This window comes from Pongo pygmaeus, chromosome Y, assembly GCF_028885625.2.
Source record: "Pongo pygmaeus isolate AG05252 chromosome Y, NHGRI_mPonPyg2-v2.0_pri, whole genome shotgun sequence".
Classification (NCBI taxonomy): Eukaryota; Metazoa; Chordata; class Mammalia; order Primates; family Hominidae; genus Pongo; species Pongo pygmaeus.
Window position 1 is genome coordinate 30,710,218 of NC_072397.2, and position 13,589 is coordinate 30,723,806.

General features: G+C 39.0%; 1 pseudogene; it reads left to right on the top strand.

Moving 5' to 3' along the window:
* The first annotated feature begins 2,286 nt into the window (after positions 1-2,286).
* LOC129025730 (ras-related protein Rab-9A-like) lies at positions 2,287-4,725 on the top strand (annotated as a pseudogene).
* Positions 4,726-13,589: the final 8,864 nt, after the last annotated feature.

The following is a 13,589-nucleotide window of genomic DNA, read 5'->3' on the forward strand; positions in this document are numbered from 1 at the left end:
TTCAATTTAACCATTAGAAAAGTAAATTGTAAAAAATATAAACCTCAGGGATTTCCTAAATAACTGTGTATATTCAATATACAAAATAATTTAATCTTGTTTTTCAGAGGACCCAGAAGTCAGTATTCATTAACATAAAATAATTTTTAGAACTCACAGGTGTTGTAATGTATGTAAGTATGCATTTGTGTTTGGCAAATACATCAAATAGAGTCATATAAGTTTGCTGATTTGAATTTGCAGACAACAGAATTTACTTCTAAGTATTTAATTACTCCAAAAACAAAACAGAAATAATAGCTGTGCAATTACCTGACTAGAAGTGATAGAGCAGGAGCGCTTTCATCTTGAACCAACACCACTACTTTAACATCCAGCTCTCTTTTTAGCCTCATGCATTTCAAAGAAATCATTTCTCTTCTAACTGTAAATAATAAGCACATTCCTTTCCCTTCAGGTGCTAGAAGCAGACATAGGGGATAGGCCTGCAACTCCAGAAAGATGTATGAAAAGAGACACAGAACTCTCTCTGTCAGATAACCACAACAAAGAGACACAGAGGCAGTCCAAGCCTCTGATAAACTCTCCAGGACTGAGTCATGAAAAACTCTTAATCTGCTAACAGAGTGTGGCTCTCGCCAGCCACCCCTCTCAGATTGATTCAAAATAAATCTGTCCCTGTTGACTGTCAACTTGCCCTTCAGGTTTCTCTCCTCTTTCTTTAATTCTTACATTGGATGCTGAAATCTGGGACTGGTGTTGGGGGCAGAGGCTTCCTTGCATCCCAGGAAGCTGTGGGCAATGGCAGCTTATCCTAAGTTAACACCTGGATCCTGAGAGCCTCTGGCCACCTGCCCCATCTTTCTCTCATTTTACTCTTAAAGAGATTTGTTTGAGAAGGACAACTGACCTGAAGGAAACTGCAAGGCTCAGGCCAGGGCTCTAAATCCCTCAAGTCTAAGGGATCCACTTCTGACCACAATCAATAGGTATTTCACTTCCTAACACTGGCTCCCTCTTGCCTCTTCTCTCTCTCTCTCTCTCTCTCTCTCTCTCTCTCCTGTTTCTCTCCCTTTCTCTCTGTCTCTCTCTTTCTCTCTCTCTCTCTTCCTCATGTGGCTCCAGTCTGGGAGTCCCTTTGCCAATTTCAACTGGAACATCCAACAGAAAGCACTAATTCAGCCATCTGGTAAGATCTCCCTTTTCCTAGCTTTCTCCTGGTACCAGAGAAAGTCTGGCCTGCTGTCCATTTCCTCGAAGGACCAATGTGACTAAGCTAGAGGAAATCTTGGGGACACACAGTGCTTTCTCAGAGTAACTGTCCTCTTTCAGAAAGAGGATTCTGGGTCACTGTCTATTTTCTCGGGACATCTAGAACAAAACAGACCTTTCACAAAATACTTTTATAGCAAGTCCAGCTTCCCAGAAATGCTAATAGTTAAATGTGAATGTACAAATACATCATTCATTTGTAGACATGGAAAAGGTTTAGTGTTACTGCCAGTTACATGAAAAACAAACAAAAAAAACAGGTTTTACATTAAAGTTAAAAATTGCTAAAAGTAATATTATGACATGTAATTGAAAGTGCTAAACATAAATTTTCATGCAAAGTGTATAAAACTGGTTTAGGCAGACACAGAGCTAGCTTGAAAAGTTATTTTTTTCATACCCCAGTGATACCTGAAAGACCAGAAAGACAGAACTCCCTTGAAAGGGAGGTGAAGCCCGGGAGCCAAGAGGTCTAAAACAGTGGATGCCATCCCCATGGAGCCCAGCAAGCTAAAATCCACTGCCTTGAAATTCTTGCTGCCAGCACAGTAGTCTGACATCAACCTGGGATGCCTGAGATTGGTGGGGAAAGGGACGTCCAACATTACTGAGGCTTGAGTAGGTGGTTTTCCCTTCAGAGTGTAAACAAAGCCACTGGGAACTCACTGCATCTCATCAAAGCTGCTGTAGCCAGATTGCCTCCTAAGATTCCTCCTCTCTGGTCAGGGCACCTCTGAGAAAATGGCAGCAACCTCAGTTAGGGGCTTATAGATAAAACTCCCATCTCCCTGAAACAGAGCACTTGGGGGAAAGGGTGGCTGTAAGCACAGCTTCAGTAGACTTAAACCTTCCTGCCTGCTGGCTGTGAAGAGAGCTGCAGATCTCAAACAGACTGCCTCCTCAAGTGGGTCCATGAAACCAATCACTCTTGACTAGGAGACTCCTCCCTGCAGGGATCAAAAGACACCTCATATGGGAGTCTTCTGGCTGACACCCGGCTGGTACCCCGGTGGGATGAAGCTTTCAGAGGAAGGAACAGGTAACAATCTTTGCTTTTCTGCATCCTCTGATAGTGACATACAGGCAAAAACGGTCATAAGTGGACCTCCAGCAAAGTCCAGTACACCTGCAGCAGAGGATCCTGACTGTTAGAAGGAAAACTAATAACAGAAAGGTATAGTATCAACATCTACTAAAAGGATTTCTACAAAAAAATATATATATACAAAGGTCAACAACATCAAAGAACCAAGGTACATAAATGCACAAAGATGTAAAAAAACAGCACAAAATGGCTGAAAATTCCAAAACCAAGAAAGCCTCTTCTCCTCCAAAGGATCATAACTCCTCATCAGCAAGAAAACAAAATTGAATAGAGAATGAGTTTGAGGAATTGTCAGAAGTAGGCTTCAGAAAGTGGGTAATAAACTCTTCCAAGTAAACGAGAATGTTCTAACCCAATGCCAAGAAGCTAAGAACCTCAAATAAAGGTTAGAGAAATTGCTAACTGGAATAGCCAGTTGAGAGAAAAACACAAATAACATGATGGAGCTGAAAAACACAGCACAAAGACGGTGTGAAGCATACATAATTATCAATAGCCAAATCAATCAACTGGAAGAAAGGATATCAAAGATTGAATATCAACTTAACGAAATAAAGCATGAAGAAAAGGTAAAAAAAAAATAAAGGAATAAAAAGGAACAAACGACGTTTCCAAGAAATATGGGAGTATGTGAAAAATGAAACCTACTTTGTTTGCTGGTTTGTTTGTTTGAGATGGAGTCTTGCTCTGTCATCCAAGCTGGAGTGAATGGGTGCAGTCTTGGCTCACTGCAACCTCCTCCTCTCAGATTCAAGGGATTCTCCTGGCTCAGCCTCCTGAGTAGCTGGGTTTACAGAGGCACACCACCACCCCTGGCTAATTTTTGTATTTTTAGTAGAAATGGGGTTTCAGCATGTTTTTCATGTTGGTCTCAAACTCCTGACCTCATGATCCACCCATCTTCACCTCCCAAAGTGCTGGGATTACAGGCATGAACCAACATGCACAGCTTAAACCTGGCTCTTCTTTTTGGCTCAGATATAACTATAAAGTTTCCTGCTCTCTCAACACTAACTTCAGTTACATTTGTCATAAACATACTCCCTAAAGTATAAATCTTGCTGTATCAGAAACATGCAATCTTGGTCTCTTAAGCATCTCTAACCAACAGTAGTGAAGCTTACTATGAGCAGAGAAGTTTTTATCATAAATTCACTGTTGATAACCAGAGCTTTGATGTCACATTTCAGCTAAAGTGCCAGCTTCACGGTCAACTGTGACCTGATAAATGCAAAGAGTGAACCCTTTTCAGTTGTTTTAGAGAATCATGGTAGTATAGTAGCCCACACATGGCTACATGCTCAGTAAACAGGTCTTACTTTTAGTTATCCCAGAGATCTATGTGTGTTATTTCAGTTAAAGCTGATATTCTACCAGGCGCTGTGGCTCACTCCTGTAATCCCAGCACTTTGGGAGTCCGAGGTGGGCGAATCACGAGGTCAGGAGATAGAGACCATCCTGGCTGTCATGGTGAAACCCCGTCTCTACTAAAAATACAAAAAAAATAGCTAGGCTTGGTGGCGGGTGCCTGTTGTTCCAGCTACTTGGGAGGCTGAGGCAGGAGAATGACGTGAACACGGGAGGCGGATCTTGCAATGAGCCGAGATGGCACCACTGCACTCCAGCCTGGATGACAGAATGAGACTCCGTTACAAAAAAAAAAAAAAAAAAAAAAAAAAGCTGATATTCATACACTCATAGAAGAAAACGTAGGTTAAAAGGAATGTTATGGTGCCTTTTTATTTTCCAGGGTTCTTGAAGCTCTTGAGATGAACAGTGGCAGGAAATTCATCACTTTTTAAAGTAATTTTTTTTGGAGATGGCAGAGTTGGGAGGAGTTTGCTTATGAACAGATATGTAACTAATAAGTTTGATACTCAGATGTTCCATGCAATAGATGTGGAATTTTTAAATAAGATTTGAAAGGGATGGACATTTTGTTACCATACAGATTCGTGATACGGCAGGTCAGGAGAGATTCCGAAGCCTGAGGACGCCATTTTACAGAGGTTCTGACAGTTGTCTGCTTGTTTTTAGTATCAACGATTCACAAAGCTTGCAGAACTTAAGTAATTGGAAAGAACACGAGAGCTTTCCTTTTGTGATTCTAGATTCTAAGACAGGCATAAGCGAATGGCAGGTGTTTAGAGAAGAAGTAAAGCTTATGCAGGGAGAACAGTGACTATCCTTACTTTGTAACAAGTGCAAAATATGCCAAAAATGTGGCAGCAGCCTTTGAGGAAGGATTTCAAACAATTCTTGCAACTGAGGACACGTCAGATCACTTGATGAACACAGGCATAGTCAACCTTCACCAAAAGCCCAAGCCTAGCTCATCTTGCTGTTGAATGTTAGAGATAAGACAGATGCATGCTAACCAACTCACATGTATATACAAAATCAACATGGACATGGAGAAGAGAATTAGTTTTTGTAGCAGTGTATTACTTACTAAAAAAATTCAATGATTGTATATTCCTGTGTCATTAGTTGGTAGGAGATGGGACACATCCACTCATGGAGGAATATATTTTCTCAATAATGGCACCTTACATTTATAAATTTTAATGGTTGTCTAAAAACATTTCTTTGATTTACACATGTAAATTAGAGAGCTAATAAATGAGATGACCAAGACTTTAAATATAATTAAAATAAGAAACTTGACTACTCTAGAATTTATACTTGGATTATTTTTTCCCTGAAAAATGGGAAACTACTTTTTATACGTACATGATTTTTATGCAATTAGCATTGTATACTTGGTGAAAGAGAATGATTTCCTAAAAAAAAAGTTAGATATGAAAGATTAAATCTAATGTATTTGCAGTGCATTCTTATTTACTTCTTTATCCTTTTCAAAACGACTTAACCTTTTTTATTTTCATTCTACATATCATTAGAATTATTCTTACTAGTAATTACTCATAATTTGTGTGTAATTAAGAAGTTGTACCACCATAGGTCATGATTCACAGCCCCAGGAGGAGGGAGGGCTAACAGCGGCACAATAGTTGCTTCATACAATCTGTCACACATCCAGCTAAATTCAAGCTGTCTGTGAATAAAAAGCATTTCCATTGACAGCGTTCAGATTTCAGAAAAAAGTCTAGCTACTGAAATTGGAGAAAAGATAAATCTGCATTTGATAACAAATTGATATCAATTGATAACAATTGATATCAAACTGCAATCGATAATAAATCTGCATTGATTTAACAAATACAAGGTGTGTGTGGAGGATACAAAATTACAATTCCACTAATGGGATATTTAATATCTCTGTTACTTTCTTCACCCTTGAGGAAAGTTTCCTAGTTGAAGTTAAGCCATTCATTTTTAACACAAGACACCATAAAAAATAATGAGTTCATGTCCTTTGTAGGGACATGGATGAAATTGGAAATCATCATTCTCAGTAAACTATCGCAAGAACAAAAAACCAAACACTGCATATTCTCACTCATAAGTGGGAACTGAACAATGAGAACACATGGACACAGGAAAGGGAACATCACACTCTGGAGACTGTTGTGGGGTGGGGGGAGGGGGGAGGGATAGCTTTAGGCGATATATCTAATGCTAAATGACGAGCTAATGGGTGCAGCGCACCAGCATGGCACATGTATACATATGTAACTAACCTGCACATTGTGCACATGTACCCTAAAACTTAAAGTATAATAATAATAAAATTTTTAAAAAGTCACCTAAAAAAAAAAAAAAACACAAGACACGAGCTAACCTTATCACTCTCAGAGGAAACACTAAGGATTGTACTTGGTCAGAGGGTAAGTAAAGACATCTTTACTAGCCCATCTATTTACTTAGTGTCTCCTCTATTACTGAACATCGTTTACTGATTTTCTCTCAAGGTTTTTTTGTTTGTTTCAAAAAAAATCCTTGCTGCAATGATCAGACCTGATAAAGCAAATTGTGGCCTCTTGGGGATGTTCATATTCTGTGCAGCTGGTAACTATCTGACTCTACAGAGGCTAAATGAAGCATGGACTGAATGCGGATGAGACCCACTACTGGGGAGTTACGGGGTTATCAAAGGACATGCTGGTTGAGGGGAGGTGGCTGTCATGTAGGGGGCAGAGTTTTGAAAAATTACATCAAAACATTTCTCTTCCTGGCCCCACCCAATATTGCCATCTGGAAACATCTGATAAAAAATACAATAGAAAATGATAGGAGAACAAAGCAGGTGGTGAGTGTGGCAGCATGAGTAGTGAGAAGCAGCTTCAGAGCCATCCTGGACAGAAGAACCATAGATGATGCTCCATAGTTTGAAGGACGGGTGGTTCCCAGTGGTACAGAAATTGCTCCATACAGTCTGTCATACACCCAGCTAGATTCAAGCTATGAATAGAAAGCGTTTCCATAGAGAGAGTTCAGTTTCTAGAAAAAGGCTAACTACAAAACTTGGAGAATAGACAAATGTGCATTTAATAACTTATGTACAATGTGCTGAGTAGAGGATATAAAATTATAATTCCATTCTAATTAAATAAATATTTTGTTAATTTTCTTTCTTTGGGAAGTTTCCTAGTTGAAGAGAAAGGATTCCTACTGTTTCTTATCTTGGAGGAAAACTGTTTACATTTCTGTAAAAACCTAACTTTTCACTTTTATATTACGACACCAGCATGTAAGTTTTCTCACAATAAACATGTCATGTAGAGTAGTAAAGTGGTAAGTAGAAAAATGCACCACTGTGGTACCCAGTGAAAGGTTGTGTCTGGACAGTCAGTGCTTTCTGGAATTCCGGACTGACAACCAGGAAGTGTTGAGGTGACTGAAAAGTTAAAGATCACAAGTACAGCATGGGCAAAACAGAGATTGAGAGTATCTATGTCCATGCCAAGGGAACTATCTTAGAAAGTTTCCAGCTATAGCAAAAGGATGAAACTCCATATGCACATTTCTTCTGTATCACTTTTGGAGCACTAAAGCAGATAACTAACTTAGTGCTAATATACATGTGCTAACGGGAGCCTTATTTTAAAACTGATTTCATTTCATTGCTCTTACGTTAAAGAGCCTTCAAGGGACATCACCTACCAGATCCAAGCTTTGCCAGCTTATCTTTCCTCATGATCAGCTCTTATCTACCAGCTGACAGCTCTACCCATGTGCCCCAGTACTTTTCTTCACACCATCACACCTGCAATACTTTTCTCTGTGGCCCACATTGGAGGTCCTACTTAATGCCCCACTTTCCTTCCAGCTCCTTCAAAGAATTGGTGACATATGAAATTTGGCACTTAACTTTACTAATATGCACCCAGGATTTGGATTACTAGTTCCTACCTCACCTTCATTAGCCTAGAGAAAAAGCAATTTTCAATATGCCACTTTTGTGCAGCTGGGCCATGTTTTCCTGCTGTCACTCACCCTGCTGCTCTTGGCTGGATTTCCTCAAAACCCTTGGGATGATATGCTCATTGAGGGCAGGAACAACCATATTAAAAAAAATACATGCTTGCTGAAATTGCTCCCAGATTTCTAGATGAGTCTTAACTTTTTCTGCACCCATAGCTCTGGCATTTAGTTTGTTTCAATATGAGTGCTGTATAGCAGGTTAAGACATCATATTAGTTTGGATACTACCAATAGGGGAAACACAACAGAAACAGCTGTGGTGGGCAGCACTTTAAAAATGAATATTAAACTACCACAATATTGGACAAATATATTTATTTTAAAAATCAAAAAATGGGGTAAAAATGATGGTAGCTATTTCACACAAGGACACAAGACAAAATTTAGAATTACTTGCTTAAAATTAACTCAGAATGGAACAAAATTGTTCAAGTGCTCACCATTAGAACAGGTTGCATAACATGATTTTCAATGGACATTACCTATGTTACAGTAAGATCTTGTTATAGGAACAAAGAGACTGTTCCCAGACTCCTCTGGTGTATCAACTCAGCCTCCCAAAATGCTGAGATTACAGGCATAATCCACCAATTCCAAACGTTTTGTAAAAGTTGAATCAATATCGTGAAAATGGCCATACTGCCCAAGGTAATTTATAGATTCAATGCCATCCCCATCAAGCTACCAATGACTTTCTTCACAGAATTGGAAAAAACTACTTCAAAGTTCATATGGAACCAAAAAAGAGCCCACATCGCCAAGTCAATCCTAAGCCAAAAGAACAAAGCTGGAGGCATCACACTACCTGACTTCAAACTATACTACAAGGCCACAGTAACAAAAACAGCATGGTACTGGTACCAAAACAGAGATATAGATCAATGGAACAGAACAGAGCCCTCAGAAATAACACCACATATCTACAACTATCTGATCTTTGACAAACCTGAGAAAAGCAAGCCATGGGGAAAGGATTCCCTATTTAATAAATGGTGCTGGGAAAACTGGCTAGACATATGTAGAAAGTTGAAACTGGATCCCTTCCTTACACCTTATACAAAAATCAATTCAAGATGGATTAAAGACTTAAACGTTAGACCAAAACCATAAAAACCCTAGAAGAAAACCTAGGCATTACCATTCAGGACATAGGCATGGGCAAGGACTTCATGTCTAAAACATGAAAAGCAATGGCAACAAAAGCCAAAATTGACAAATGGGATCTAATTAAACTAAAGAGCTTCTGCACAGCAAAAGAAACTACCATCAGAGTGAACAGGCAACCTACAAAATGGGAGAAAATTTTCGCAACCAACTCATCTGATAAAGGGCTAATATCCCACATCTACAATGAACTCCAACAAATTTACAAGAAAAAGCAAACAATCCCATCAAAAAGTGGGCGAAGGACATGAACAGACACTTCTCAAAAGAAGATATTTATGCAGCCAAAAAACACATGAAAGAATGCTCACCATCACTGGCCATCAGAGAAATGCAAATCAAAATCACAATGAGATACCATCTCACACCAGTTAGAATGGCAATCATTAAAAAGTCAGGAAACAACAGGTGCTGGAGAGGATGTGGAGAAATAGGAACACTTTTACACTGTTGGTGGGACTGTAAACTAGTTCAACCCTTGCGGAAGTCAGTGTGGCGATTCCTCAGGGATCTAGAACTAGAAATTCCATTTGACCCAGCCATCCCATTACTGGGTATATACCCAAAGGACTATAAATAATGCTGCTATAATGACACATGCACACGTATGTTTATTGTGGTATTATTCACAATAGCAAAGACTTGGAACCAACCCAAATGTCCAACAATGATAGACTGGATTAAGAAAATGTGGCACATATACACCATGGAATACTATGCAGCCATAAAAAATGATGAGTTCATGTCCTTTGTAGGAACATGGATGAAATTGGAAATCATCATTCTCAGTAAACGATCGCAAGAACAAAAAATCAAACACCGCATATTCTCACTCATAGGTGGGAATTGAACAATGAGAACACATGGACACAGGAAGGGGAACATCACACTCTGGGGACTGTTGTGGGGTGGGGAGAGGGGGGAGGGATAGCATTGGGAGATATACCTAATGCTAGATGACGAGTTAGTGGATGCAGCGCACCAGCATGGCACATGTATACATATGTAATTAACCTGCACGTTGCTCACATGTACCCTAAAACCTAAAGTATAATAATAATAAATAAATAAATTTAAAAAAAAATTCTATGACTTCCTCCACCTTCCCTTCAGCCACAAAACAAGCATTACTGAGAATTCCAATACATAATACAAATGAAGCAACTGCTGTGACCAAAGTACCTGCATTGATATGAGTGTGTATTCATGGTCTGCTCTATTTTTTATTTATTTAAATAGAGACCTTTGACACTTCTAAAAGGCTGAGTACAAATGTTAATGTAATCCTGGCTTTTCTTTGACAACTCTCCTAAAAACTGCTTTACAACTTTTTGCTAGTATGTGTATCAACGGTTTACTCTCTGAGGGAAAGAAAATAATCAACAGGACCACTATTCCTAGCCACTAGCAAAAGCATATATGCAGCACTTAGCACTGCACACGTATTTCCTTGGCTTCTTTAGTACTGCTGTGTATACTGACTATACATTTTTATAACATCTCTAAATGTATAAATGAATTAATGTGAATGTATCTGCTATCACATTTCATTTCCAATGCAGAATATGTTAGTTTTAAATCTACCTACCAAATCTTGAGTCTGACATTTATTTTTGGATTGTTACATTAAAATCAACTACCTGGGACAGTCGCCGTGCCTCACGCCTGTAATCTCAGGGCTTTGGAAAGCAGAGGTGGGTAAATCACCTGAGGCCAGGAGTTCGAGACCAGTCTGGCTAACATGGTGAAACCCTGTCTCTACTAAAAACACAAAAATTCGGCACACATGGTGTTGGGGCCTGTAGTCCCAGCTATCCAGAGACTGAGGCAGGAGAGTCACTTGAGCCTGGGAGGCAAATGTTGCAATGAGTCAAGATCATGCCATTACACTCCAGCCTGGGCAACAGAGCGAAGCTTCATCACAACAACAACAAAATCACAAATAAACAAACCAAATATACAAGTGGCACAATTCTTCTTCAATGACTATTTGATCATAGAAAACTCAATTCCTGCCAGTTCATGATCTCTATTAATAGCACAGCAATTTATTTGAAAGTAGATGGAAACATTTCAGATTAAATTTTTAATTAGTTTTCCCTTACATAGGCTGCTTCCTTGATCTCTTTAGTGTTCCCTAATAAAATCAACTATGAACACTAGGAAGGAAAACATAAAAACAATTTGCCTTCACAATATTCCACAAATAACTGTTGTAAGTGTGTTCCTAAATACCTATTCAACTGGCTGAGAAGATTTGCTTGCCAAGGGAGTTGACCAGATAGTTCTGATGAGAAAAGGCATTCTGAAAGGTAAGCTGTGCAGCCTAAGGGAGTTACTTAAAAAGGCCAGTTTCCTGACAAAGGTCGAATCTATTTTTCTATCGTCAGATTTTTAAAATTATAGAACATGCCTTACTTTTATATGTAAATCATAAACATCAGTAAAGAAGTGATTTATTCCATCTTCTTGCCTTATGCGATGAAGCATAATAAATCTCAAATGTGACATAGTTAAGGCAATATTTTTCTTAGAAATAAAAAACAAAAAGCAACCAGTTCATTGATACAATATTCTTCAAATTAGTCACACACCATGTATTAGTGATGGAAAACTTGAATACATTAACTGGGATTAAAATTAGCTTAGTTTTACCAGAAAGAGAATATAAGCATTCTAAGTGAAAAAATAGCTAGAAAATAATGTAACATCACCCCTGATAGGATTCAGATAAAGTTTTTGGTGGGTATGAGACTTAGTTTAAAAATTAGCTGTTCAACAAAATATTTCCTCCCCAATAAAACAAAAGTAGCCCCATAAATGGAAACTTTCACATTCGCACAAATTGTGAAGTGTACAGTCTCAGAGCCTGGCATCTGTGTTCCATGTTCTTCTAGTTTGTGAAACCAAACGTTAGTTAATTATCCTTACTAAAAAGAGAAAGATATGCCCTGCGGTAATGAATGTTGACACAAACCACTTGCTGGACTTGTGCATGCTTTTCAAGAACATGTTGTTCAAAAGCCACATGTTCTCATCTGTGAGATTGAGAGCAGCATGAGCTATGAACTGGTGCAGATGATGACATTTGTCATAAACAACAGTGTGAGCAACAACAGATTAACATATCCACGTGGAATGAAGAATGCCGACATTTCATCCTGTAAATTCTTTTTTTTTTTTTTTTTTTGACATGGAGTCTCGCTCTGTTGCCCAGGCTGGAGTGCAGTGGCGCAATCTTAGCTCACTGCAAGCTCCGCCTCCCAGATTCACAGCTTTCTCCTGCCTCAGCCTCCCGAGTAGTTGGGACTACAGGTGCCTGCCAACATGCCTGGCTAATTTTTTGTATTTTTTGTAGAGACGAGGTTTCACCGTGTTAGCCAAGATGGTCTCAATCTCCTGACCTTGCTATCCACCTGTCTCAGCCTCCCAAAGTGCTGGGATTACAGGCGTTAGCCACCGCGCCCAGCCCTTCATTCTGTAAATTCTGTAGATGGTTTTCTTGTGCAGAAAAAAAAAAAAAAAAAACAGCTTGAATTTGCTTTGTTTGTTATTTTCAAGGGACATACAAGGGATCTGTTTTTACATTATATGTAATTCTTTTTTAGAATATATAGTTTTAAAATAACACCTCAGTTATGGGTTGAAGTGTATTCCTTCCAAAATTCCTTTGTTGATGTCCTAAGTGACAGTACCACAAAATGTGGCCGCATTTGGAAGGAGAGGTTACATGTAGATATGGTTATTTCAGATGAGGTCATTTTAGGGTAGGGTGGGCCCCTAATAAAACCACTCATGTATTTAGAAAAAAGGAACATTTGGAGATGCACACAGGGAAAAAAAATAACACAGGAAGACTGGAGTTACACTGCCACAAGGCAGGGAACTTCCAGAAGCTGGGACATAAACCAAACAGAACCTTACCTTAAGACCTGCATAGGAAGCATGGCACCACTGACACCTTGATGTTAGACAGTGGCACTCAGAAATGAGGCAATACACTTCTGCTGTCCGAAGCCACTAAATTTTTGGTACTTTCTTACAACAGCCACAGGAAACAGAGACAGTCTCCTCACCAAGGAAGCTGTTCCCAATCCTGGGCTGGAGGAGGGTGGCCGATTGCACCAAAATCCCTCAGAAATCTAAAGCATGTTTTACATCACTCACGTTGTCAGGACAAACCTAAGTGAATCTTTAGATAAATGGATGTTTTTGTGTCTTGATCAAGCAGTGGTTTCTTTTACAATGATGATGAATTCTGAAGCATTAGCAACAAATTGTGAAAATGCCTTAATAAGGTGAATGGTAGCAGGAGAAAGAATTAAAATCAATGTATGCAACAAGTTATTTTTATGTGTGCTCCTTTGTCTACCACAGGGCCAGTGGAGTGCACAGAAATTATATACAAGTAGCTGCATCCTAGAAAGCAATACTGCTACAAGTACTCAAAACAAGTTTTAATGAGTAGTGTTCTCATAATATGAGAAGATAATGTTACAACAACACCTGGCACATAATCTTGTCTATCATATTTTGGTGACAAGTCCTGAATAGTTGGAAAGTATCACACACTTAAATATTATATATTGCAAGTAACTTACAATATCAATTCCTCAAAGGTCATTAAAGCTGGCTTGGGTGCTTGAGAGAAACAGTGCAA